The sequence below is a fragment of the Platalea leucorodia genome, assembly GCF_965183815.1.
Source record: "Platalea leucorodia genome assembly, chromosome: 6".
Lineage (NCBI taxonomy): Eukaryota > Metazoa > Chordata > Aves > Pelecaniformes > Threskiornithidae > Platalea > Platalea leucorodia.
Window position 1 is genome coordinate 36208493 of NC_138828.1, and position 24252 is coordinate 36232744.

Genomic DNA, 24252 nt, shown 5'->3' on the forward strand with positions numbered 1-24252 from the left:
CCGTGAAGCAGCTTAGCGTGTAGTTTTGCTTTAGGAGCTGGAAAGAACCGGCTGGTAGGGGAGGCAATGCAGAGCACGCCCCGGCGCCCCGTCGGGGCTCCGGCACGGCTGCCGAGCCGCCCCGGGGGTCTGGGGAGGGGCCCGAGGGCCCCCTGCTCAACCCCATCCTCCTGATGGAGGGCAGGAGCCATCAGCTCCCCGGGCTATAAAAGCCCGGGGAGGCCTGGGGTGGGGTTGGCGAGAGCTGGAAATGCCTCCCTGGAAGCAGGTACCTGCCGGCGCCCTCCGGGCTGGGGAGCGGGGGCTGAGCGCCGACGGGGACGGCGCGGTGCCCTCCCCGGGGGCCGGGACCCCGGGAGCTGCCCCGCTCTCCCGGCGGCCGCGGGGGGGAGCCCGGCCCCGGCCCGGCGCCGCAGCCCGGGCGCTCCCCCCTCCCCACGCCGGCCGCCAGCCGCAGCTGCGAGCGGCCGGGAGGCGCCGCCGCCCCGCTCGGCACGGCTCCCCGGGCGGCGGCGGAGGCTGGCCGGGGCCGCTCTGCCCCAGCCTCCCGCCGCCGCTGCCTCTTCGTAGTCGGCACGAATCGCCTCCCCCCTGCCCCCCGCGGCGGGGAGGGCCACCCCGGCGGGGCCCTCCTCCCTCTCTCGCCCTCGCTCCCGCCCTCCCTCCGCCCGCCCGCCCTCCTCCCGGCGCTGCACACCCCGAGGAAGGGCTTGTTTTCCTGCCCGGATGATGAATTTCTCCGCAAGGTCATCTCTGCCCGCGGCTCCCCGGGCGCCGCCGCGGAGGTAAGGGGAGGAGGGAGCCGGGGGGGATCGTGAGCACCTACACACACACGCACACCCCTCCCCAGCAAGTTTTTTCGGCGCCGGAGAGGAGCGCGGTCGGTGCGAGGACAGGTGCCCGGGGCACGGCGGGGTGGCCAGGCGGGGGGCTGCCTCGCCCTGCCGGCCTTGCCCGGTGCGGGGGTGCCGGGAGGGCCGAGCCGTGCCCGGGGAGCGCGCCCCGGGGGGCCGTGCCCTCCTCCGGGGGGGCTGCGGCCGGCCACGCCGAGCGGACAGCGGGGGGCGGCCGGGCCGGGCCAGCCCCGAGGGGGCCTCTCTGATCCGCTGCTCATTTTTACCGGCGCTTGGAAGCGGCTTTGGCTCTCGCGTGTCCGGGAGCGCAGAAGGCTTACAAAATAAAGAGGAAAATAAGGTGCCCCCCACCGCCGGGCCGGGGGGCTGCGGCGGGCCGGGCGGGGGGATACGCGGCGCGGCCGCCACGGCAGCGGCGCGGTCGCCACGGCAACCTGCGGCGGCCCGCGGCCGCGGTGTCGCAGCGCGGAAGGTCCCCGGAGGCCGCCGCCGCGGGGGGAGGCGGGGGGTGGGGGCAGCCCCGGCCCCCGCCTGCCGCCGCCCGGCTCCCGCGGCCTCCCCGGGGCGAAGCCGGGCCGGGGCGGGCGGGCGCACCCGCGTAGCCCGGGACGGGCGTCTCCGAGGCGCGGGGCTCCCGAGAGCGCGCTGTCGGGGGTGCGGGGCCGAGGGCGGCCCGCTGCGGTGGTGCGGCCCGACAGCAGCGCGCCGGAGCCGCACCGCCGGCTGGCGGGAGGCGCGGTGAGCAGCCCGGCTTGGGGCGTCAGGGCTGGTGACAGGTCCCTGGCCGGCCTTTGCCTTCTCCTGCTGAAGTCGGTGACAGAGCCAGGGGTGATCCTCCCAGCTCCCGGTCTGTGACTTGTGTTGCCTACAGATCAAGCTGCTTTCTGTGCCCCGTACAGGCCTTGGCTTCGGTAATGCTTTTTTCCTTCTCTTTCTCTCAGGAGAAGATAACAATGCTGCTGGTAGGTTTATTAGAGTCATAAGGAATTATTACGATCCCATAGTCTAACCTCTTCCACAGTATAACGCGCAGACTATTCCCCAGCGAGTCTGAAGTCTGGCCCACCAGCCTCTTCAAACAGTCTTGATTTAATGACTTCCAACGATGGGGAATTTGCTGCATTCCTGGATAATTGGCTCTGATTGTTAATCTCATTGTTAAACATTTGCATCTTTTTTCCGCTTTGAACTTTTCTGACTTCATCTTCTAGCTACTGGATCTTGTAATGTCTTTGTCTGTCAGATTAAATAGCTATCTAGTTTCATATCATCTCTCTTTGCTCAAGTATTTAAGGGCAGTAATTAAGTAGCCACTTAACGTTGTCTCTGATGAGATAAATAGACCGAGCTCCTTTGGTCTCTCCCTGGGATGCAGATGCTCCTGAGGAGAAATGGCTCGGCCACTCTTTTCCGAGCCCCCACCGCTGTCCTCGCCGGCCACCGGCGCTGCACAGTGGATTCCAGGAAGGCTCTCGTTCGGGTCACGTGCGGAGATAATAACCTCGTGCTCAGTATTCCCCTGTCTATTCACCCAATGGCACGAACTTTTCTTTCCCACGACTTCACGGTGGGAACTCATGTTCCGTTAGTTACATGCAGCGATCCCTGCGTTTCTTTGTGAGCCAGGGTTTTCTCAGAAGCTGGTTGCCTGTCCTGTAAGGGGCATGTAAATTAAATCTTCTGACATGCATAACTTTGAATCTGCCTATATTAAATGGATTTTTCCCTCCTCCTATCACTTCACTTCCAGGGAGTCTGAAGCTCAGGAATGACAATAGAGCTCTGGTGTTTTTCCCTCTAGAAGTCAGCTGAGTTTTTTCCTGGGACCTCTGTGCTAAAACCGTCTTTCTTCTTGGTAGCATTTGCTCCAGATGACCTTAAAGTTATTTGAAGTTTACTGGGGGAGAAGTTATGCTGAGTAATATACAAACTGCAGACTGAAAGTGCCCATTACAGTGAATTGGTTTTGTAACTGCTTTTGTTCGGCTGTGCCTCCAAGTGTTGGTGAGGGAGAAAGAGATGTGCTTTCCTGGCTTACAGAACTGTAAATCCCACTGCTGCCTGTGATGTCTAGGCTGATACGTATATTGTTATTATGTTGCGAATCTTTAACTTGAATTTTGTGAGTTTTACTTACTCTGAAGTGTGCTCAAGCCTGGATTTATAGCTCCCTTTAGAAAGCACAGTATCTGAGAGTATGGGCCGGAGATGGGTGTTTTTGACAGGATATTGACAAGTTCCCCAGTAGCATGTAGCAGCTCGAAGGGGACTGAAAGGGCGAGATTGAGTAGTCTGAAGGCACCTGCTATGGGAGATGGTTGTTGGTTTGGTTTGGTGGGTTTTTTTGGGGGGGGTGGGGGATTTGGGGGCAGGGGATGGACAGACAGACACACATGGGGAAGGTGTTTTTTGTCTAACCACCTTGACTTATCCTAAGAGCTTAATGCACACTGAGGGAGGGTGATGTAAGAAAGGTCCAAAAACTGAAGACCTTACGTGTACAAGCAGACCATCCCGTGAAGTAAGTGAGGTGATGATCCCTGTGAGCATGGTTTGGTTGCATGAATGAAGATAGCGGGTTTCAGCCTTTAGAATGACCTAACTGTTTTCAAGGTATTAAAAGTAAGGAAAAGTACATTCTGATCATGTAATGACTTAAGTGTCAGGACAGTGAGCTTTCTTGAAATTTCACATAGGATTTTTTGTTTTTTTTCTTCAAGTCCCTGAAAATATGTCTATACAAGACATTGCACTAAGTATAAATAGTGATGGATGAATGGGGTACCCTTAAAACGTCTGAAAATCATTACGGAGCTTAGATATCACATCCGATTGAGTGGAGTGACCCTATGAATTGTGGTGAATTTTCTACAGGCTGGTGTCAGCATCTTAGGGCTTGTTTATTACGCATATAATTGCATATCCCCCCAGTATGAAATTTCAAAATTTTATTACCTGGGAGGTAGCTTCCCCCATCCATTCAAACTTAGCTTCTCTCCCCTAAGCTGAGCTAATTTCTCTGATTTTATTTTTTAATTTTTTTTTTTTTCAACATATGCTTTCCCTTCTCAAGGTTGCATCTTCTCTTCAACCACTTTTGCAATCAGAAGAGCATGCATATCTTTCCATAGGGTGAGTGGTCCCAAAACTTATCCATTCTTGAGTCATGATACCCATCCTGGGTCAGCCCAGCATTAAGAACAGTGGCTGTTAATTAATTCTACAAGGCCAGGACAGACAGGTGATAGTATTTTTATGAGTCTCAAACTTACGGTGTCAGCTGAAGACTGTCCAACAAGTGCTAGGTTAGAGTTAGGTGGATTTCATTAGCAAAATATGTTGGCAGTAGTAAAATTTGTCAGATTTGGGTGCTACAACTGTTACTACCACCTTTATTTTTAACAACATAAACCCCCTCCATCAGATGCAGTCGAAGCGAAGGAGAACCTGATTATATTAAGAACAACATCCTGCCTCTGATTTGTTTGTGAAATCGTCACTGATGTAGGAGTAAAAGCAAGCTGCTCGTAGTCTTACAGCTACAGACAGAGCAAAATTTTGTAACTTGTACGACTGTGCTTCTAGCAGCGCATCATTTCTTAATTGATAACTCCCACATTAAAGGCGGAGGTGGGATATAGGCTCAATCTGTTGCCTTTGTGGATTTAAGAGCAATCCTGGATTAAGAGCTGATATTATCTAACAGCAAGTAACAACTCCATAGCTGATAAAACTTTCGTACCTGCCCTACAGGGTTATGAACTGGTTTTATTTGTGCAAAATTCTTTAATATTAGTTGCGTCGTTTACTGGCAGTATTTTGATACTATTATGGAAGATTAGAAATGTAATAAAAGTCACCCAGGATTGTTTCTGTATTAACTTGGATACAAATTGGGTGCCCTAATTGTAAGCCTTGATACAATGTGACAAGATGTCTAAACGGATCCCATATTTGGTCTTACACAGTGGATCATTTAGGTAAACATCACCTTCTTGAGAGTCAGAACAAAACAAAGATTGGTGATATTTACTGGGGAAAAACCAAGTTCTGGATATGTTCTGAATGAAATTAAATTACCTTCCAGCAGGAAAAGCTTTTGAGAGCGCATCTGAGCACAGTTTACTTTTGCAAATAGCAAAAATAGAAAAGGGCTACATATATCTGTTTTATTACGGACTTTGAACTCAGTAACAGTTCTATAGAAACAAAGATTTGTACTGATTAAAAACTTAATCACAGATGATCAGTTACTTATTAAAGTTGAGCGATTCGTTTCTTGGAGTCCATGGCTAGGAGTTCATGTTTGTAAACCGGCAGCAGATCCGAAAGGGCAGAGGTGTCAGCACGCTGCTGAGTAAATAGGGAAGAAATGCAACGCCAAGACTCACAGCTCCACGCGGGGTGTGGGGGAGAGAGACAAAGGGAAAGGTGGACACCAAAGAAGTAACCACTAGGAACGAGCGTAATATCATTTTCCTCCAATTTGTCCTCTGTCAGCAGTGGACACATGTACTTGGGGAACATAATTAAGTGGAGGGAAGAATGCCAACAGTTGCAAGTATTACAATGACTTGCTGTAAAAGCTTCTATCAGGGTGCTACAGGCGTGTCCACAGAGGACAGATTGAATTCTTCCTTTTTCCTCCCATCTCTAACCCCATGATCCTGTGTTACAAAACTTAGTGGCAGGTGTGGAAGCTATTACCACAGTCGATGTCAACCAGACGTCCAGGGAGATCCTGTTATTTTTTTGAATGATCCAGGAACAAGAGTCTGTATCTATTATATCTGTGGGTGTAATTGTTAGCAACACCCATTACTTTCACTGTTCATTTTACTGTATTTATTATACGTTAGTAAAACGTGGTAATAACAGTTGAGCTTGCTCGCTTCCTTGCCTGCTTTCCTCCCTCTGAAAGTAGTTCTCTTAGAAAGACAAGGAGTTAATCAAGGGGGACACAAACAGACACCCCAGTGCTTTGTTAAACTTTACTATCATCTGTACTATTAGCATCTGTACATACTATTAGTACGTGTATCTGACATAGTGGAGACCACCTCTGAGCTGAGACTCAAAGCTTGTATCACTTGGCAAATGATAACAAATCATTTTCCAAGCTAAGTTAATAATTGTTGTCTAGCTTTGGAGATGAAAATATTCTGCTGAGGGAGTGGAGAAGTTGGTTTTTTACAACAGGATCATAAGAAGAGTGCATTTTGAGCTGAGATATTTCTCATCTCCCTCTCAGGCAACTCTCACAGTCACTACTAAGGAAACAAACTCAACTCTGATAAAATAGATGTGAAGCGCATTGCTAGATGGGAATCTTCACTGTGGTCTGGTGAACTTCTGATCCAGGAAGCAGCAGCATTGCTAAGTCTAAAATCATTCATATTGTCTATGGATTGATCATAGCTACATAGTAATAACATATGTGTTCTCATTTGTGTGCCTGTACATTAATGCACACATGCAAATGGGACAAAGCACAGTGTTTCCTGAAGGGCTGGTAGTCTAGCAAAGTCTGGCAAGAGCTACCTCAGTACCTCAGTTAGCTACAACTATGTATTTGTTCAACTGAAGCATAGATTAGGACTGAAGTAACTAGTGTAGGAAAGGTTGCTTGAAAAGAGCCTGCAATAAGAAGTAATGTATTCTTATTGTCTGAAAAAACAATATATCAATCATAGGCAGAAAGTAGTGACCAAACATTCAGCTTTGGAAAGGCAGATCTTATTATTTGCCCTTTTTTCTGACCTTTTTTTTTTCTGCTAAATGGACCAGGTGTTTCTAAAAATCTTGAAAAGTAATCAATGTTTGCTTGAATTCTCTCTGACACCTGTATCTTGAGATTCCGCTGTAGCTCAGTGATGGTAATTAATATTGTCAGCTCTTCACAATCATCATACAATTGTCACCAGTTGGTGTTTTGTCCCAAAGAACAGGATGGCTTTCTATATGCATATGTGGATTTCTTTTTCTTTTGGAGAAAGTTGAGCAAATATTGGTTCCCATGATCAGGATCCCAGATTGCATTCTAGTGGTGAAAAATCTCTTTCCCAGTGATGCTAAAGTGCAAACAAACAAAAAGCTCAGTCTTTTTACTTCCCTTTTAAAAAAAGGCATAATGAATAAGGTGCTGTGCAATTCTTTTTTTACTGCTCTTCATGCAAAAAGACAGCAAATTCAAATAGAGGACATGAATACCATGCTACATTATGACTAATCTTAAAAGGATACTATAAAAAGCAATGGCTTGTCTCAAATGATGACAATGAAGTTCGTGAAGATTTAATTCAGAAATTTTCCAGTGGCTCCAGGCCCCCTTTTTACATGCAAGACTAGACCTGCTGCTCCATGGAAAAATCACTAGAAATCTGAGAAAATCAGTCAAGGTGTTATCATGGAAACAGCGGGAATTTCCAACACAGGATAACAAAGCATCTGATGTTACCTTAAATTTGCATAAACAGGAGTCAATTCATTAACATTTGTGTGCAAAACAAATAAAAAATGTTATGTGGTTGGGCACAAGTTTCAGATGGATGGATTTTTCCTTTCCTGGGTGGTACAGCAAAGGAAAAGAATAGCAGACTGGTTACTAATCTGATTTCATGGTTTTGGGAAGAGGTGAGTGTTCCTGTTGGTAGAGCGTAGAGCTGGAGTGTGATTTCTCTGGTACCAGGGAAACGTGGTGTCTGTCAGCCCCTTAACCTAAAGCTAGACTGACTGAAAGTGATTTTCTACTCTTGCGCAGTCATTTTGCCTTAGTAAAGAAACTGTAAAACATGTTAAAGTCCAAGGACCGATGCTTTACCTCTGGTGTGTTGCCAGGGGGATCTTAGTCCAAAAAGTAGCATGGCTGCTCCAGGAATGGTCCCTCCCCTTCCACAGGGCTCCAGGACTCTGACCGTGGAGTATTTCCAAAAGCAGCGTCAAACAGTGGAGTAAATCTGGAAAGTCAGCGTAATGGACTAGATAGGAAATCTTCTGGCAAAGAAGAGGATGTGGACAAGGCACTGTTGCATTTTAGCAAGTCCCCATTTTCTTAGACTACTGGAGCTACAATTCAGACCAGCTTTTAGGATGTCCTTTGGGCACTGAGGAATGAACTAGACATCACCAGGTCCCAACTTCAGAAAGCAGAGAGGTGCAAAAGTCCTATAAATCTTCCCAGCTCAGCTCTCCTAGAAGCAGTCTGGCTGTTCGGGACTTAGCTAGCCCTTAGGCTAGAAAATGCTGAAGGATAATCAGCCCTTAGTATTTAATGAACTAAAGGGTCACTGTCATTAATGTCACTCTCTTTCCTCTGAAGCATCAGTTTCACGAAAAACTTCACACAGTTGAAAGACTTAGCTTTAGAGATGAGTCATTAGGAAAATGATAAAATATAATAAGCATGCTGGGGGGTGTAGGGACGGGTAGAAGTAATGTGATAAAATATTTGTCAGAAAGATGATACTCTGAGAAGAGCTGTATGGAAACAAGAAGACAGAATTATTCCACCCTGAAAGGCTGGTATTTCACAAGTGCTGAAAGTTTCATAACACTTCAGCATGCCACAGCATCGCTGTATTTATTAAAAGAAAATGTTAATCTTCCCCTTGAGGTTAATAATTAGGGAGTGCCTGTTAAAAGCCAGTAAACAGGCTGTGAAGGTCTGCATAAGTTTGTCAGAACCCAGATTTCTGCTCAAGCTAAGCAGTAGCCGTACAGGATCTCCTGTTTCGGTACTCTGAAAAATAACGTATCAGTTTCCGTCCAGTCTGTAGGGACAGGTATCCCAATTACAAATGCAGCTGTGATTACAGTTCTTTGTTGCAGCACCAAAGGCATTTTCACAGAAAGGGTAAGTGATATTTCTAAGGGTCACCTCAGTCTGTGGTATGGCAGAATGAAGGGATCAGGCTTTTGGTCCCCTGCTTGCTGACCGGTCCTTCAGATAAACCTGTTCATGCCATGAGCATGACCACTACTAATTGCAAATGTGCTTTCACCTACCGCCTACCTGAATAGACTTGGAAGAGCCATACCTGCATGTGGTAACTTCAGGTGAGGACTGTGCAGAATTTGTACTGTTTATCTCATGCCCAAGAACAAAGGGTTCATGGGGCTAAATTCAGCTTGTAGTTTTGACCATGTGCAAATGACGCTAGAAATGCATGAGGATGCACTGCAAAAAATGACTGAGGAATAAAAGCTGTTCATTCATTTCCTGAGAAGTCAAGCAAGCTCCATCAGGAGATGCAGAGGAAAGCTTTAACAAATGGCTATTACAGAATGATTAACTTCATGAATTTAGCTGCTTGTGCTTTTGGCACTTAAGAATTAATCCAGCCTTTATTGATTGCTTGAGTCTCGATTAGCTTGATGCCTAAGAAATGGAAGGGACAAGCAGTTTCCTCCTGCCTATAGCAGGCATAGAAACTAACAGAGAGATGGTCTTCCCTTTGGTGAGGTGAGGGGTCTTTACCTCCTGGTTGGGTTCAGTGTACACCTCAACTTAAAGGGAACAATTCAGACCTCAAGTCATGGGGCCACCTTACACCATCTACAGTGTAATAAAAGCAGATAGTATCATAAGGTCTGGGAGCCTTCCCTCAGAAATACTCTTGTATTAAATGGTCTACTTTGAGAGTTTCTTCCAGCTGGACCATTGTCATAGAAACGTGCAGTTGATATTGGGAAACAGCAGAATAGTATTTATCCAGTTCAAAAGATGCTCTTAATATGAAGGGCCTCAGGGGAATATTGCTTGGAAAATGTATTTTCATAATAAAATGACCTATTTTAGAATTACAGTTTTCCATGCTGGAGGAGGCAGGAAGGTGGCAGGAGGCTTGCCAAAGAGATGGACAATAAGCATGCTCGCACTTGCTCCCTTACAAGAGGAGGAGTGGACTGAATGTATAGCACATGGGGTTTTTTTTCAGCTAGGTTCCTGCATGTGGGCTATTTGTATGTGTCTGTTATCCAAATGAACATGCCTGTAGGAATGTGAGCAGACGTTTCTATCAGCAGCCAACCCAAACATGCAGATGACAGGGAGAGAGCCCACACAATGTCTGTTTGAGCTGCTCCTCAAAAAGCCTTAGGAGAAGAAAATAAAGTAAAAGGAGGACAAAGCTAATAATAGTTTTGTTAAGTATCTACCAAGAAAGCAAGCTTCAATTACATTACACTTCTAATACTGTGATCTCAAATAGTGAGCTGTGTAACAAGTGTTATTTGCTGTTACTCATCAGTTCCATCTGCACAGATGCTCCAAGACAGCCCATGTGTTGTTGCTTCTCCAGTAGCAGAGCCTGCCTTCTCGTGACTAATGAATCCCACCTACTCAGCCTCAGTTTGTCTCATCTTTTGCCTGTTGAAACCTCTCTTCTTTTTTCAATGTGATTTATAATCTGACTTCAGCAATCAAATTAGTATTTAACTACCACATGAGTTCAACTAGTTGGCAATCAAAGCCACACCTGTTATTGTAAAATCACATCAGAGTCAGTAGCTAACACGCTGCTCAGAAAAAAACCTTAATTAGATGGGTGAAATTTGACCCTGCAGGTAAAGGCTGTAATTCCTTTGATGCAAACGCCATCAAATGGAGCCGCTGCAGGTATCCAACCAGGGATATTAAATTGATATGAAATTATTCCAACCACCATAGTTGCCATTCTGACATGAAGCCAAATAACACCATCCTTTAAGTCATCCAGTCTCAGGCAGCTGATTCAGAAAGAATTTAGGGCAGGTGAGGTAGAGATGAGTGGATAGAATATTTAGCCGTGGTACTTCAGCCAGCCAGTAGCATGCCCTTTGAAATCCTTGTCCTCTACAGTCTTTAGTGATGGTCCTGAAATACTCCTGGCTTGTACAGAACAATGTTTCCACCCTAAGCAGCAGATAATGATGATAATGAACTTCCAAGAGTTAAAAGTTTGATTGTACCAGCGGCTTCGGCAAATCTGGAACCTGTCTCCAATGTACTTCGCGTGGATGCAGTGCGCTGTGCAGAAGGTTTCAAGCCCAAAGTTTTCTATGCAATAGTTTGCTGCAATAGCTTCCTAACATTGAATTTAGGAAAGACCAGAGTGGCAGAAAATTTGCAGAGAAAAAGACACTGAATAGGTCTTATCATGGCCTTCTCAGTTCTGTGTCTGGTTGGAGAAAGGAATTTTCTGATCACTTTTATGCAGTCTTCCTGATGCTTCTTTAATCCTTTTTCTGAGTGGTTAATGATTCAACTTCTCATATCTTGAATGGAAACAAGAGTGTAAAAGTACCGGTTTTCTAGCAGACCATATGTTGGCTCTCACTAAGATTTTGCACAGTGGAGCTAAAGACATTTGAATATGTTTTGGGGTGGTCCTGTTAGCTTAGTTTTGGAGTGCATTTTGAAGAAGAAATGCACTTGAATATATATATATATATATATATAACCCCTTGAATTAATGCACTATTCTTCCATTTCTCCTTCCCCCTCTTGAAGGCTGACTTAGTGTGTTGCATGTGGAATTTCATCCGTGGGCTCCTGAACCAAACTCCATGACCAGGATTTAACTGGGATAAATCTCCTGTAGTCACCTAGTCTTGATTTGAAATTCTTCACTGCTGACAGTTGAAATGGTTAATCAGTCATATACACTTAATGACTAATTCTGCCTTTCTTGAGAGAGGATTTCCTGTTTGTGACTGAATAGAGGGCAGCCTTTTGGAAAATAGGCTTTCCCCTTCTACAGGTATGCAGTTTTTTAAGTCTATTTACTTTCTTTTTTTTTGCTTCTTATGTCCCTATACACAGAAAAATACTTTCTGTATAGTCAGAGAGCAGCTTTTTGAATAGAGTTTGCTGTTAGTCACCCATTGAAAGAAAGAGACCTAACAGATTACCAAAAAAAATCAGGAAATTGAAAACATACCCATCAGAGGCTTAGAAAGACAGAGCAATGCTTACGACATTCAAGTTGAGCGTGCAACATGAGGTAGCAAGAGGTAGGAACGTGGTCACCATCACAAATATTTAAGCAGTGGTAAAACTGTTTTTCAAAAGGATGCTATGCCATGGTGCAAAACATGATTTAAAAACGTCCATTTCTTGTGAACAGTTTCCTGGCCTTGAGCTATATTAAGCTGTGAAATGGTCTGGCAAGGAGCACAGAGTAAGAGACAGATGGGGAATCAGTGCTGGAAGAGCATTCAAGCCTATGTCCAGGAGGCAGAGGGCCAACAAATTTCTGTATCACATGGACTAACCAACTTACTGGCTCCTGCACGTCCTCTTTTTTCTGACAGAGCAGCTCTCTCCGTTACTTCTTACCTCCTCCTGCCTTCTTACCCAGCCAGAATTCACTCAGCAGGTGTAGAGATAGGTCAGCCTCATAAATGGAATAAAGTCATTGAGTCCACAGGGGAGAAGGTTGGTGTTCCCAGCATCAGCATTTAGCCTCATTTTCCAGTTCTGTGGGAGAAACTTAGGACTGTGGCACACTAACCTTGAAATTCAACAACTGAGCAACTCGATCTAGTTGCTGCCCAGAGAGAAGACCAGGGGGCTAATGAATTTCCAGGGATTGCAGCTTGTGCCTTAAAATAAAGGGCAAAGCCCCCACACACTAGGAGAAAAGAATGCATTTTCTGTCCTCCTGCGAAAGGAAAAGGGTGAGAGTTTTGAAGTGGTGATGGGGGATTTTCCAGCCCATCTGCAGTGCTAACCAAACATCTGTCTCTCTCGAACCACCTCCTGTGGCAGTCTGCATTTGCAAAAATGTTTTTCTCCTGTTGACTTGGAGTAGAACAAACGCAAGTGGCTGCCCACGCCTGTGGTTTGGAGTTGTTAATAAATAGATTAGGGAGCAGAGTGAACAGAGCTGGGGTAGTGAGGATCAAGCTATAGTAATTACCTGGACCGTGCTGACCAGCAGCTGAGCAGGGGTGGCAGGAAAGGTGCGGGGTTAGTCACCTTAGTGACAGCCAAGTTTCTCGGAGTGGGGCCTGAGTTTTTAATAATATGGTTACACAAGGAATACCTGGTGAATTACTCTTAGTTTCCTAGCTCTATATCCTGGACTTGCTTGATCTTCTGACCCAATCTGCCTCTCTGTCCACATGCTTCTTCCATTCGTTCTTGGTCCCCCTTTGCTTAAGCACACAGGCTACAGGTTTATAGGACGGGTCATTCAGAACAAATTGCCAGCCTTGCTCTGTGCAAAAGCAGCAGCTCACCTGTAAGAAGAAAAAAAGATAATTGAGTGGAGTCGCTTGCTCAGTATCTCATTGCCTGCTGCCCTGTTCACACCGGATGTCCTCCTCTCTGTTGTCAAACTTTCATACCCCATCCGATCCCATGCCCTGGCTGAGCTTTCTGAAGAGCGAGAGCATTAACAGAGCCTTTTCCAAAAGTGCTTCCCTCCTTGTATGAACACTTAGCGATCTGCAGTGGTTGCAAGTACTTTTCTTGGGTGGATGGCCTTCCTACGTCAGTAACATCCTTTGCTTGTTCAGCTTGAAGGTGGTGCTTTGGAGGTTTTGTGGGTTTTGGTTTTTTTTCTTCACAAATGCTGGCAGCAGCATATTCTGTACACTTCTTCAGTTTTCTAGCTTGTGCTTTAACAGAGGTACCAGTCTGCTTCGCATCTTTATAGATTCAGGACTTGCTGTTTGGCAGTAATCCAGTGAGGGGACACCCCTTTTAATATTTTTTGGTAATGTGTCAAAGGTGGATCTCTAAAGCCAGATACCTACACTTGTGATTGCAAAGAGTTTTTAGCAGGAGATGATGCGATGTAGGAGAAAGGTGTTCTGTAGTTAAATCACTGGTGTTAGTCACTGACTGTTGCATGGTTTTCTCTGTGATTTGCAGCTGTGTTAGCTTCTAAAGAAGAGGCAGAAAAAGTACCGGTTCCTACCTCTGCTCTGTATCTTGCCTGCTTAAGCCATGAAGGTTTAGTATCTCTATGCTCAGATATAGCTTCCAGCAAAATGGCAGAATATGTTGGGGCCTTCTGGCATTTCTTGGATAAGAACAGGAACAAAAGGAATTATATTTTGAAAAATATTGAGCAACTTTTGGCTCCCACTGGCTTTACTGTATTTCCGATTATTCAGCACTTTTGAGAGACTTCTTTGACCTCAGCGCCTAGCTCTAATCACCCAGATTAGGCTGGATGACTATCTTTATGTTAGCATATATCAAATTTTATATGTATATGTATGTCTGCAATCATGTATGTAGGCATAGCTTGTGGTAATAAAAATTGTATCCATAAACAGGATGTCAATAAAAATAAATTGTGGTAGGAAGCCTACAGCGCATCCACAGCTGTCAGATGAGTAGTTGAAGTATCTAGTGCTTATCTTCAAGAAGGTCCTCTATGGAAATAAGCCATCTTGTCTGGATTTTCATACTGGCTCTAAGGTTGCCATGTGTTTTCTCACTCCTTCAAGCATGCTTCTGTGCATGAGGCATCTACGTTCAATGCGAGTCCAGTAATTAAGCCCTAAGCTGTGAATGATCCTTTTTCATGCCATGCCAGCTTCCGCTGCAGCTGACTTAGAAACAAGGACAAAGCTATTGCGCAGCCCCGCTTGCTCACAGCTGTGCTCTAGCAAGGTACAGCCTGACCTCAGCTCACTTCTAAGATTTGCAGGTTAAATATTCTGGCAGCTTGAGCAAGGGCAGCTAAAACTGCTCCGAAGAGGAGTAAAAAGGAACGCAGCCTGATGTGAGGAGCTGGGCATTAGGTGATAAACTCCGTAATTGCTTGGGGCTGCCACCACATCTCTTTTTTTTTTTTTTTTTTTTTTTTTTTTTTGAATGCTTGGGGGCATGTTTTGCTTTTGTACTGTGAAGCAACTGTGTGTAGCTTGAGAAGCTTGTAGCTTCACCGTAAGTGAAGGTGAGGTGGAGGGATAGCTGCCGTGGTGAGTGCAGGTCACGCTGCCTATGGGGCTGTCTGGTTTGGGCTTGGCCAGGTGGTCGAGGCAGCCAGCTTCAGTAAACCTGAGACTTTGTTAAACCCAGACGTGATATATCTTGTTTGAGCTGTCATTTTAATTAATGCTAATTATACTCATTAACCAATTTGGCAATCATCCTGAGGGATGGTAATTCAAGTCAAAGTTAATGTCTTTTACCAGTGCCTCCCCCAGTGCTTCAGTCACCTGATAAATAGGAATGTAAATATGCCTGGCTTAAATGCAGAAGAAATGAAGAGAAGAGGTATGCCTAGTGTTAGGCTCAGTGTAAACCTTGAACTCTAGCTCTGGAAGATCCCAGCCCTTGACAGGAGTGGGGATATCATGTTAACTGGTGTAAGCCATCGTGGCCTTGCAGAGGTCAAGGGTATGGACCGTGCATCTGTTGTGGATAAGGCAGAGGTCCAGGTATGGGTATGGCTGTGCCATATCGTAACAGGCAAAGCTTTGGCTTCTGACAACTCCAGTAATTGACTCCCAATATTATTATTAGTTTTGAAAGGGTTTACAAAATAAGACATACTGGGTCTCTGTTTCCAGCATATTTTATTGAAGTAGTTTCCAGATTTTGCATACTCTCTCTTTAATATTTGCTGTCTTGAGGAAGTATTTCTGGTTTTAGTTTGGTTCGGACACAGATGGGGCTTCCCAAGTCTCAGATACTAAATAAGTACTTGTCTTATGAGCATCGAGATTTTTAAGAATTCAGAAGCAGAGAATGTAATTATTCTTATCCTTATACTATTTTATACATAGTATAAAAAGCTGCAGGCAGTTGGGTACCTTAGTCCCCCTTGTTGGGGCTGGAAGGATAGAAGCACATTGAATATAAGGAAGAAAAATACATGTTTTGAATAAGCCATTGTTAGGAGACAATTCTAATGGAAGGGAGGATGGTTCCTGCGATTGTTAGTGTGAGAGATTTTTACACCCCTGGGCTGCCTGCAAGGGCAATTCTGAAAAGCTATTGCTATCAGACACCTGTGGGATAGACCGCAAATAGCGAGTTGTTCCTAAAATAAGCCGTCATACAGCACAGCTGTTGGTGTTTTTCTTTGCTGCAGGAAGACGGAGGTGTTGAGAGGGTGACTTGGTGACTGAGTTGGCTTCTTCACGCAGGGAAAGCACTGCAGTCTCTTTGTTCAAGCACATCCACATGGTGGATGGAGAAGACTTAAGAGCCTCTCTTTGTACTGAAGAGCTCTCTGGCTATATAGTGGATTTCAGGACTCAAAGTTAGTGAGGTAAGGTTTGGGGGTTGATTTTTACCGATGCTGAGTTGGTATCGGTGCCAGTACCTCCTTTTTCTGGAGCCAAGAGCCAGAACAATGAGTTTCTCTGAATTTTAACTGATCAGATCTGCCACGGTGGCAGTCACTGTCATCTGGGAAGTTTCTCAGATGTGTCTTTCAAAACCTTCTGTCAGCTGTTGGGGGGAGACTGAAGAAAACATGGTTTATAGGTGTAATATTTTACCAACATGTTCCCATCTAGCGTTTGCCTTCATTAGGGTCAAGTGCCTGGAAGCCCTCACATGGCTTCAGTGCTGTGTATATGGTTAGGCTGTTCCGTCATTTCCGCATATCAAGAATGATGATGTCACTGATTACCTGCAGTACGCGACAAGTGTCATTTTTCCTGGCTTCGCAAGGTGCCATTTAGGATGTGTCATCCGGTTCCTGCTTGGTTAGCCCATCCTGCTTTCCCCATGTCCCACATGCAGTACCTCATCAATTAAAAAAAATAATAACGAATGAGGTACTGGTGTCTGGTTTGGTCTGGTTCCACCAGGTTCAACGTTCAACAAAATAAAGCGTATAGCCTCAAGTAAAGAAAAAGAAGAGTCTGAGACTAAGATGACAGCTTTTCACATTAACGGTCCCACTGAAGTCATATCGTAAGCTCATGTGACTGGGGTGAGCAGGTTAGAGTCCTTAGCTGGATGTACAGGTTTAAGTCATTGCCCTCAAAAACCATTTACCAGCGTTGTAAAGATACCACTGAATTGCTCCGATTTTATCTCTGAACACCGAAGGCTTCCAACCTGCAGCCATTTGGTTTCCTGCAGAGCATCAATACATCAGACAAAAAGTGGCCCAGCACACAGCGCTTCCTCTCGTGTTTTTTTGAGAAGGTGTTTAGCAGGAGGCGGTTTACTAGGGAGATTATTTTGTTCTTTTTACTGCTCTTATTGTCACTGAGAGACAGCAGCGGAGCAAAGTGAGAACGTGAAGAAACAGGAAGCAACTGCTGAGGTGGTGGCAGGAAGAAGGCAAGATATTTTTAACTGTTTTTTTTCTTAAAAAAAAAAAAGCCACAGTGATAGCTCTTTCAGCTGCCAGCCTCTTTATTCACATTAGTTGTGTTTCTGATAGCCAGGAGGCAAGAGCAGACATGGTGAGATCGTCATCGTGCCTTTCTTAGGTTAATCACACGCTACGGCAAATTTCTGTTACAGTAATGACTGGTTAGGCTCTGCATCCTTCTTCTCTAATTACATGCCATTTGAAGTAGTTCTTTTCTGTTCGGATAATGCCTGTAAACGACAATGGATATGTCCTTTGCCAGGTGCCTGTTATGTATAGATCTATTCCCTTCTCTAATACTGAGCCCAGCATCTTCATTAAAATAATGTGATATATGAGAAGAACTTAATTTTTCAGATGGTGTGTGAGTTAAACATTATCATTAGGTTTTACCTCATGCAAAAGACATTCCTCCTGCTATCAGCTCTTCCAAGGCAAAATTTCCTTACTTCCAAGGTTGATTTAAAAAAACAAAAGTGCTGTTACAATATACTTCTCTGGGCACCGATAATATGGTTACTCAGCAGCAAATCAGGCCTAATTATCCAGGGTGCTACCACCACTGCTGGAGCTGCTTCAGCCATGGGATGAATGTTTGCATTCAGTGCACTGGGGGAATGTTCTTAAGGAGAAGGTTGTCATGAAATTCAGGCAATTTGCTTTCGAGGATCTGAAAGCATGTTAGAAGTAGATAACATCCTTTGTCCCATAGAGCCACCGTTTCCAAGACACACCTACTCAGCAGTAGTTATGTTTTCCTGACCACAGAAAATGTGGTTTTGCTCTTGGTCCAGATCCCAACAGATGGATGTCCACGTAAACCTCGCCATCCTAGTTGCTGCTAGTTGACTGGGAGTCTTAGCAGAGAAAGCAAGAATTGCATGGGCACTAAGCCAGCATTATGCTTACACCCTTAAAGACAATCACTCTGCTTTATAATGAAGTCACGTTGGCATTGTTGTGTAGGAAAAAGGTATTTATTGGTGGCTATTGTTAAACTACTCTCTCGAAAAACAGGGCTTTTGTTTGTCAGCCATCAATGGTCAAATGCATTCAGTTGCATGAAATGCATTAATGAGGGGTTAGATTTCACCGTGCTTTTATCAGACAGAAGATGGCAGGATAGATAAGGAATTAAATTCCCACTTGGTTGATGGGCAATTCAGTTGCTTTCAACATCAAACATGAAAGTGGTGTTTGAAAGGTCCATATGACCCTCGTATTCACATCCCTCAAACACCACTTCTTGTTTTTACTCAATAATAAGCTGAAGAAAAATAATGTGGCAGTAAGCTATATGAAATGGAGTCACCTGCCTGATGTGGACATCAGGTTGCTGGTTTCCTCTCATGTGCACGTCAGGAGTGTGCACGCAGACGTTCCTCCTGAAATATGGCTTACCCTTGAAGTCAGGCTGCGTTTCCTTAAAAGTCTCTTCCAGTGTCAGATACTGAAATAAAAAAAAAATGCACTGATAAATAATGTGGCTAAACATAATAAAATGCAATTAAAAAAAAAAAAGGAAGCAAAATATGTATCCCTGTGGGTTTTATCCATGTCACATCCCCTCTAGGGTGGCCAAGGATATGAGGTAGGAGTGTCACTGTAGCTTATGCAACTGTTAAAGCTGGCTGCTGGTCGGTGTAGTTGTTGTTTGGTTTGGCTGTTTTCATAAAGCCATTTATCCTCCCCTTTCACCTTGGACGAGAAAGACTGACGGGCTCTTGGCGGTGTTCTGCAGCCAGCCCAGTGTTCAGCAGGGACTTTCGCATTCTTAAATGCCTTGCCAAAGAAAGCCTTTTAACTGGGTGCTGTAACCCTGGGAGGAGGTGTGCAAAGAGAGAGCCTGTCTTTGCAGCCCCCTGCCGCTGCCCAAGACCCCTCTGCCAGCAGGGAGGACGCTCGGGAGCACAGCAGAGCATGAGCTGAGTAGGAAAGTAGAGGGGCAGGATGGGGACGTGGGGCAGAGGAGGGGACGGTGTGGAGGTGGTGCACGTTCAGGCTGCCACCCAGCCCGCCTGCAGTTCCTTTCCACGCCACCCGCCTCTGACCGTGTGTGGGACTCTTTTGAGAGATTCCAGAGGCTGCAATTACGTGAGGATCTCAGCTTCCCCTGGAAAAGGCTTTTAATCTGTGAGAAGGAGGTGAGCTTTGAAGGCTCAAAACTTCAAGGGCAACAGATGATGCCACAATTTTTAATTTAAATCAGGATTTTCAATCTCCTTTCCAAATGTTGATTTCTAGCAATCTTCTCGAGACTGTATTTTCTACCACTTTTAGGTATTGTTTTTCCCTGCTTTAAAGTGTTGGAGCGCAAAGCAACCCCATTTTCCTTCTGGAAACCTGAAAGAGTTTTGCAAAACCGGGGTGTGCCCGTAAATCCATAACCGCTTGGTCCTTACTCCCACAAAAACAAGCTGATCTTGAAGCACTTCCACAGCACGTGCCAGCCTGCTGCCTTTGGCCGTGGCCAGAGGACGGTGACCTCTTCAGCAGAGCCAGCCCAGCTTTGGTGCTGGGGAACCTCTGAGTGAAAGTCACCGGTGTGACCAGGGTAGCTGTACGCATCAGGGTACGCAAAAGGATAATGTGATCTCTTGCTGACAGAGATTAAAAGCAAAATGCAACCAGGAGCGAAGTTTACACGCGTGCAGAAGATTTATGTCATGGTGCTGCTAACAGCACACGGGCACCCACTAGGGCTCTGTCAACAGGTGCCAGAGCTGGACGTGGTGGCTGCTGCTTGTCTCCTGGCCAGGGCAAGATGGGAGCTGCCCATGGGGAACACATGGGACACAGGCTAGAACATCCCATCTTAGAGCAGAGCTGTGATCGTACTTCCTTTTAGATGGACATCTTTCTAATTGAAGGATAACTAATTATTCTGCTGCCAGCAGGACAGTAGAGCTGAATCAGGCTTGGTCACCATACAGTTTTTATTCAATCTGTGGTTATGGGCCTGCCTATTTAAAGCTGGCTGCAAATATTCCCACACGTCTGTCCTGGGCAACTGCTGAGGTGCACACATGCCTCTGGACCGTTTTGAAGTGTTGGGGCAAGGTTCTGCTCAAGCTCACAAGCCCAGACTCTTGGATGAGCTTGTCAGCACCGTGCTGCACTGAGGCAGCCATGGGACTTGGACTGGTTTGCCCCCTTTGGCCTGAAGTTCGAGCAGAGGTGTACCCCAAATCTGGTTCAGGCCTGCCTGGGTGCACTTTTTTTATACCGGTCTAAAGCTGCTGACGCTGGTACTGATTTTTCTGGCAATCCTGAGATCATGCTAGGGATGGAGTGACTGATGCTTGCTTCTAAACTGGGATAAACACAGCAATACCAAAATTATAGATAGATGATCCCTTGTGCTCACTGCTAAGTACCTGAGAGTACTTAAGAGAGATCCCGTCTCTGTGAGCCTCTTCTGCAATCTGCTGGGCACTGCCCTTTCTGGACTCCCAGGAATTCAGCAAGAGTCTAGGGAGCACAGAGAGCATAGATTTAAAGAGAAAATGTGCAAGAGCTACCTGCGGAAACAAAATCCAGTAATGCTATCTGCATGCTGGTGGGAGGAAATATTGTAAATGTTAGATTTAAAAATGTATTTAAAATTAATCAAAATTGCTTTGCATCTAGTTGAGTAGACTGTATCATTCACAGTAAGGTTACTGTGGCCTCTCGGAAGGGCGTACTTAAGGTTTGGTCAAAAGCTCAGTGAAATGAGGGAAGATGCAAAGCAGTTTGCTTTGCTTTGAATTAGGTCCAGAGGCCACTGTGCCATTTGGTAGGACTGGCTTAACCCATTCCTGGCTTAACCCCTACCATCTGCAGGTTGTGGACGGCAGGTTAAGCTGAGCTTTGTCCATCTAAAGTGGAGTTTCCGTGTTCTGCACTTTGCAGGGTATAAGCCTGTGCTTGGCAGAGAGATGCAAGATGAGAGGAGTCAGTAACCAGAAAAATATATTTCTTCAGCTTGTACAAAATACCGCTAGATAAATCTTCAGTAGCTGTCAGACTGATTGGCAGCTATCTCTTTTTGGCAAAAAATGGTGGTGCATCTTGCCCTTGATTTTTTTCACGCGATTTTCCTTGGTTTATTGCCACTACAAAGCAAGCGCAAGCAGAGCCTAACGTTTTTCTTAAGCACTTACCCACTGTTTTTCCTTTTGGACTCATTTCCCATTTTTTCCTCCGCCTTTTCCGTTTTTCAGCATCATGTCTTGACACCTGTGCAAGCAGACTTGCTAGGCACCGCGGGCTGTGTCTCGGCATCCAGGAGGAAGAGCTGCGAGGTCCGGTGAGGAGCCAGGCTGGGCCCCGAGAACCCTGGCAGGAGCTGGGTTTCCCTCAGCGCTGTTCATGCGGTTCAGTTGGTAGTTTCAGCTGATTTAGTGTTGTGGTGTGTGTTACGATGGTTAAAAAGTGCTTCTAGCACAGGTGCTGGGAAGGGTTTTAGGAGGGGCTGTGGGGTTTTGTTTGGTGGTATTTGCTTTAATACTAAAATGAGTGGCCTAGACTTCCAGTGAGCAGGCTTGTACAAATAAAGGCTTTTCTCACGGGGCATGCATGTGTGCATTGCCACAGCATTTCATATAGGCCAAATATGCAAAGGGGTTTCATAAATAGATGTGCATTCATTTCTAAAGGTGATTAAAGTGCGTCCTTCAGTTCAGAAAATCCTTAAACTCCTGATGGCCAGCAGCAGGAAGGGCGTACAGAGGATCCATGTCTGTGTGTGTGCTAGGACTTCAGGCAGGCCAGAGCCTCCAAAGTGAATCTGGCATTTTTCTAAAGCAAATTGCCTACCCCAAAAAATAACAAGAATAACTGAAAAGCTTTTCAAATAAGCCCACACACACCTAGAGTTAAAAACTCACGAGAAATGTAATTTTTAATATAGTGAAAAATAAAAATAAACGAGTAAGATAACAAGTCCTTGCAGGCAGGCCCTTGCTCCTAGGCAGGGTTGCAGCCAGCACAGGGGCTCCTGAGCTGCCTGAGACTGCCTGGTCCTCTCAGGTCCCCCAGAAATTCCTCGTGTCACGTCCCAGCTCCAGCATTTGCTCCGTGGCCTATCAAGCTGTCTTCCCTTCTCCTTCTAGAGGGGTACGACCAACCCAACCAGCCATTTAAGGGAACGTAACAGTGAATGCACAAGAAAGACACATACCATCTATCACATCTTGCCCTGTTTCTGTCCTCAGGGCAGATGCGATAGAGCCAAACAAGGCTTTGGGTGTGAACTAGTATGACCTTCATATGGTCGTACTATTGAGCGGGCCCATAACAGCTAGCCCTGAGCCCAGATGCTGCAACAAAAGTGCTCAGATACCAAGATGATGGGCTCAGCTGATGAGCAGAGTCGAGGTGAGTTGTAGTTTAAGGCAGCAGAAAAGCACCAAGATGCAATAGGAAAAAGTGAATAGCGAAAAAGGGCAGAAAACACCTTATTGTACTGAAAGCAGTCTAGCAATAGGCTGTTGTCCATCTGAGCTGAATAAAGTCATATTGCTTCACTGGATAGTGAGGGAGTAAATACGTATTTTGCAGTATCTGCTAAAGTGTTACAGCAGTTCTGCTGACTGAATCAGCAGAAGCCAGTCAAAACCAAACCGCTGCATACGGTTGCCCGCTTTACATGATGTCTGCACAGAGGGTGCTGCAGCCCCGTAGGGTTGACCTTGTTGCTTCTGCCATCCACCTCCCTATCTGTCTCTGGCACGGGTTTCTGCGGTGTTTGCAGGTGCAGCCTGCAATAACACGTGCTGTCCCCAGGTGTAGGAGGGGAAGTGGGACTTTGTGCACCTTCTCCTTGAAATGCCAACCCCATCTCTTGTGGGAACTGCATGTATGCAAGGTATCTGTGGGCATCCCCTGTCGCCCCTTGCTTACCCGTGATTGTAGCGTAAGAATCTGTCTCCTATCAGCATCCCAAAGTGCGTTGAAAGATGGAAGCTGTGCATAACTTGCATCTTATCTCTTTGGGCAACCTCTTTTGTATTTTAATGACTATGTCCTTGGTTTGTGCTGTCCTTCACTTGTAGTGCCAGTCTTCGGATCATTAGGAGAAAATAACCCATGAAGTAAATTTTTCACAAACAAACAGAAAAACAAACACCCTTTGACACTAAAAAGAGGAAATCACAGCATTTACGTCTATAACTCTGTCCTCTAACACCAACTTAATGAGCTGGAAAAAAAAAAGACACTGGGTGCAGAATTAGAAGGATGCAAGCGCATGTGTAGGTTTAAAATTTAAAGAAATGTGGTTTGTGTTCTATATATTCAGTGATCTAATATGAGTTAGAACATGCCACTGTCTTTTCCTCAGATCAGGAGACAAGAAGCAAGGCTGAATTCCTGCTTCAGCAGATGTTTATCTGTGTCCTTAACCCATGCGGTTGTATGATGATTTTGGGGATGATCTGAGAGACCATAGAATGAGGTTAGAACTGTTAAGAACAAATATTCAGCTCTTCCATTTGTAGAGACAAGGGTGAAGAGAGGGCTCAAGGAATGCAAAGCTGATGAGAATCCAGAATTGGCGAGAGGGTGCTTGGTTAGTTTAGGAGCTGCTTTTTAACTGTTTTTCGTTCTTTGTTTTTAAATTCTTTTTAAAATTGAGGGTAGGTGGAGGTGCTGGCAGTTTTATTTGTGCTTTTGCAGATTTTCAGATTTTTCAAGAGGGAATGGGAGGCAGAATTTTATGCTGGAATTTTCCAGAAATTTCTTCCTTTGTTTTATTAAACTTGCAGGCTTTCTGGTTTTATTGACAATTCTCATAAGCAGCAAGAGGAAAATTTGTAGTGTTGTTTTATTGGGGGATTGGTGTTACTGAAATACATAGGAGTTTCTTTACATTGTCAACATTGAGTTGTCTGGAAACTTAAGGTTTGGGGTTTTTTTTGGCTTTTTTGGTTCTTTAAAGCACATAAAGACGACCTACTCAGTGACAAGAGTCTGTGAAGGTCTGCTCACCATGCAGGGACCCTCCCAGACCATATAAGCCAAACATAGACTTTGTCAAAGTTAGAAACTGCTTGTTGCAAAAGGTCCAGAAAAATTCTGTGTAGAGATGAGATTGACGCAGTCAGGCAGACTAATTTGGTCTGAGAGAATAAGGT

At 45.5% G+C, this 24252-nt stretch overlaps 1 protein-coding gene across 1 annotated transcript in view; it reads left to right on the top strand.

The window, feature by feature from the left end:
- Positions 1-694: 694 nt before the first annotated feature.
- GPRIN3 (GPRIN family member 3) overlaps positions 695-24252 on the top strand; it is a 30810-nt gene continuing 7252 nt past the window's right edge. Inside the window, exon 1 of the mRNA XM_082316092.1 lies at positions 695-785. The gene's annotated coding sequence lies outside the window, so the exon portion shown is untranslated. The remainder of the gene's footprint in view (positions 786-24252) is intronic.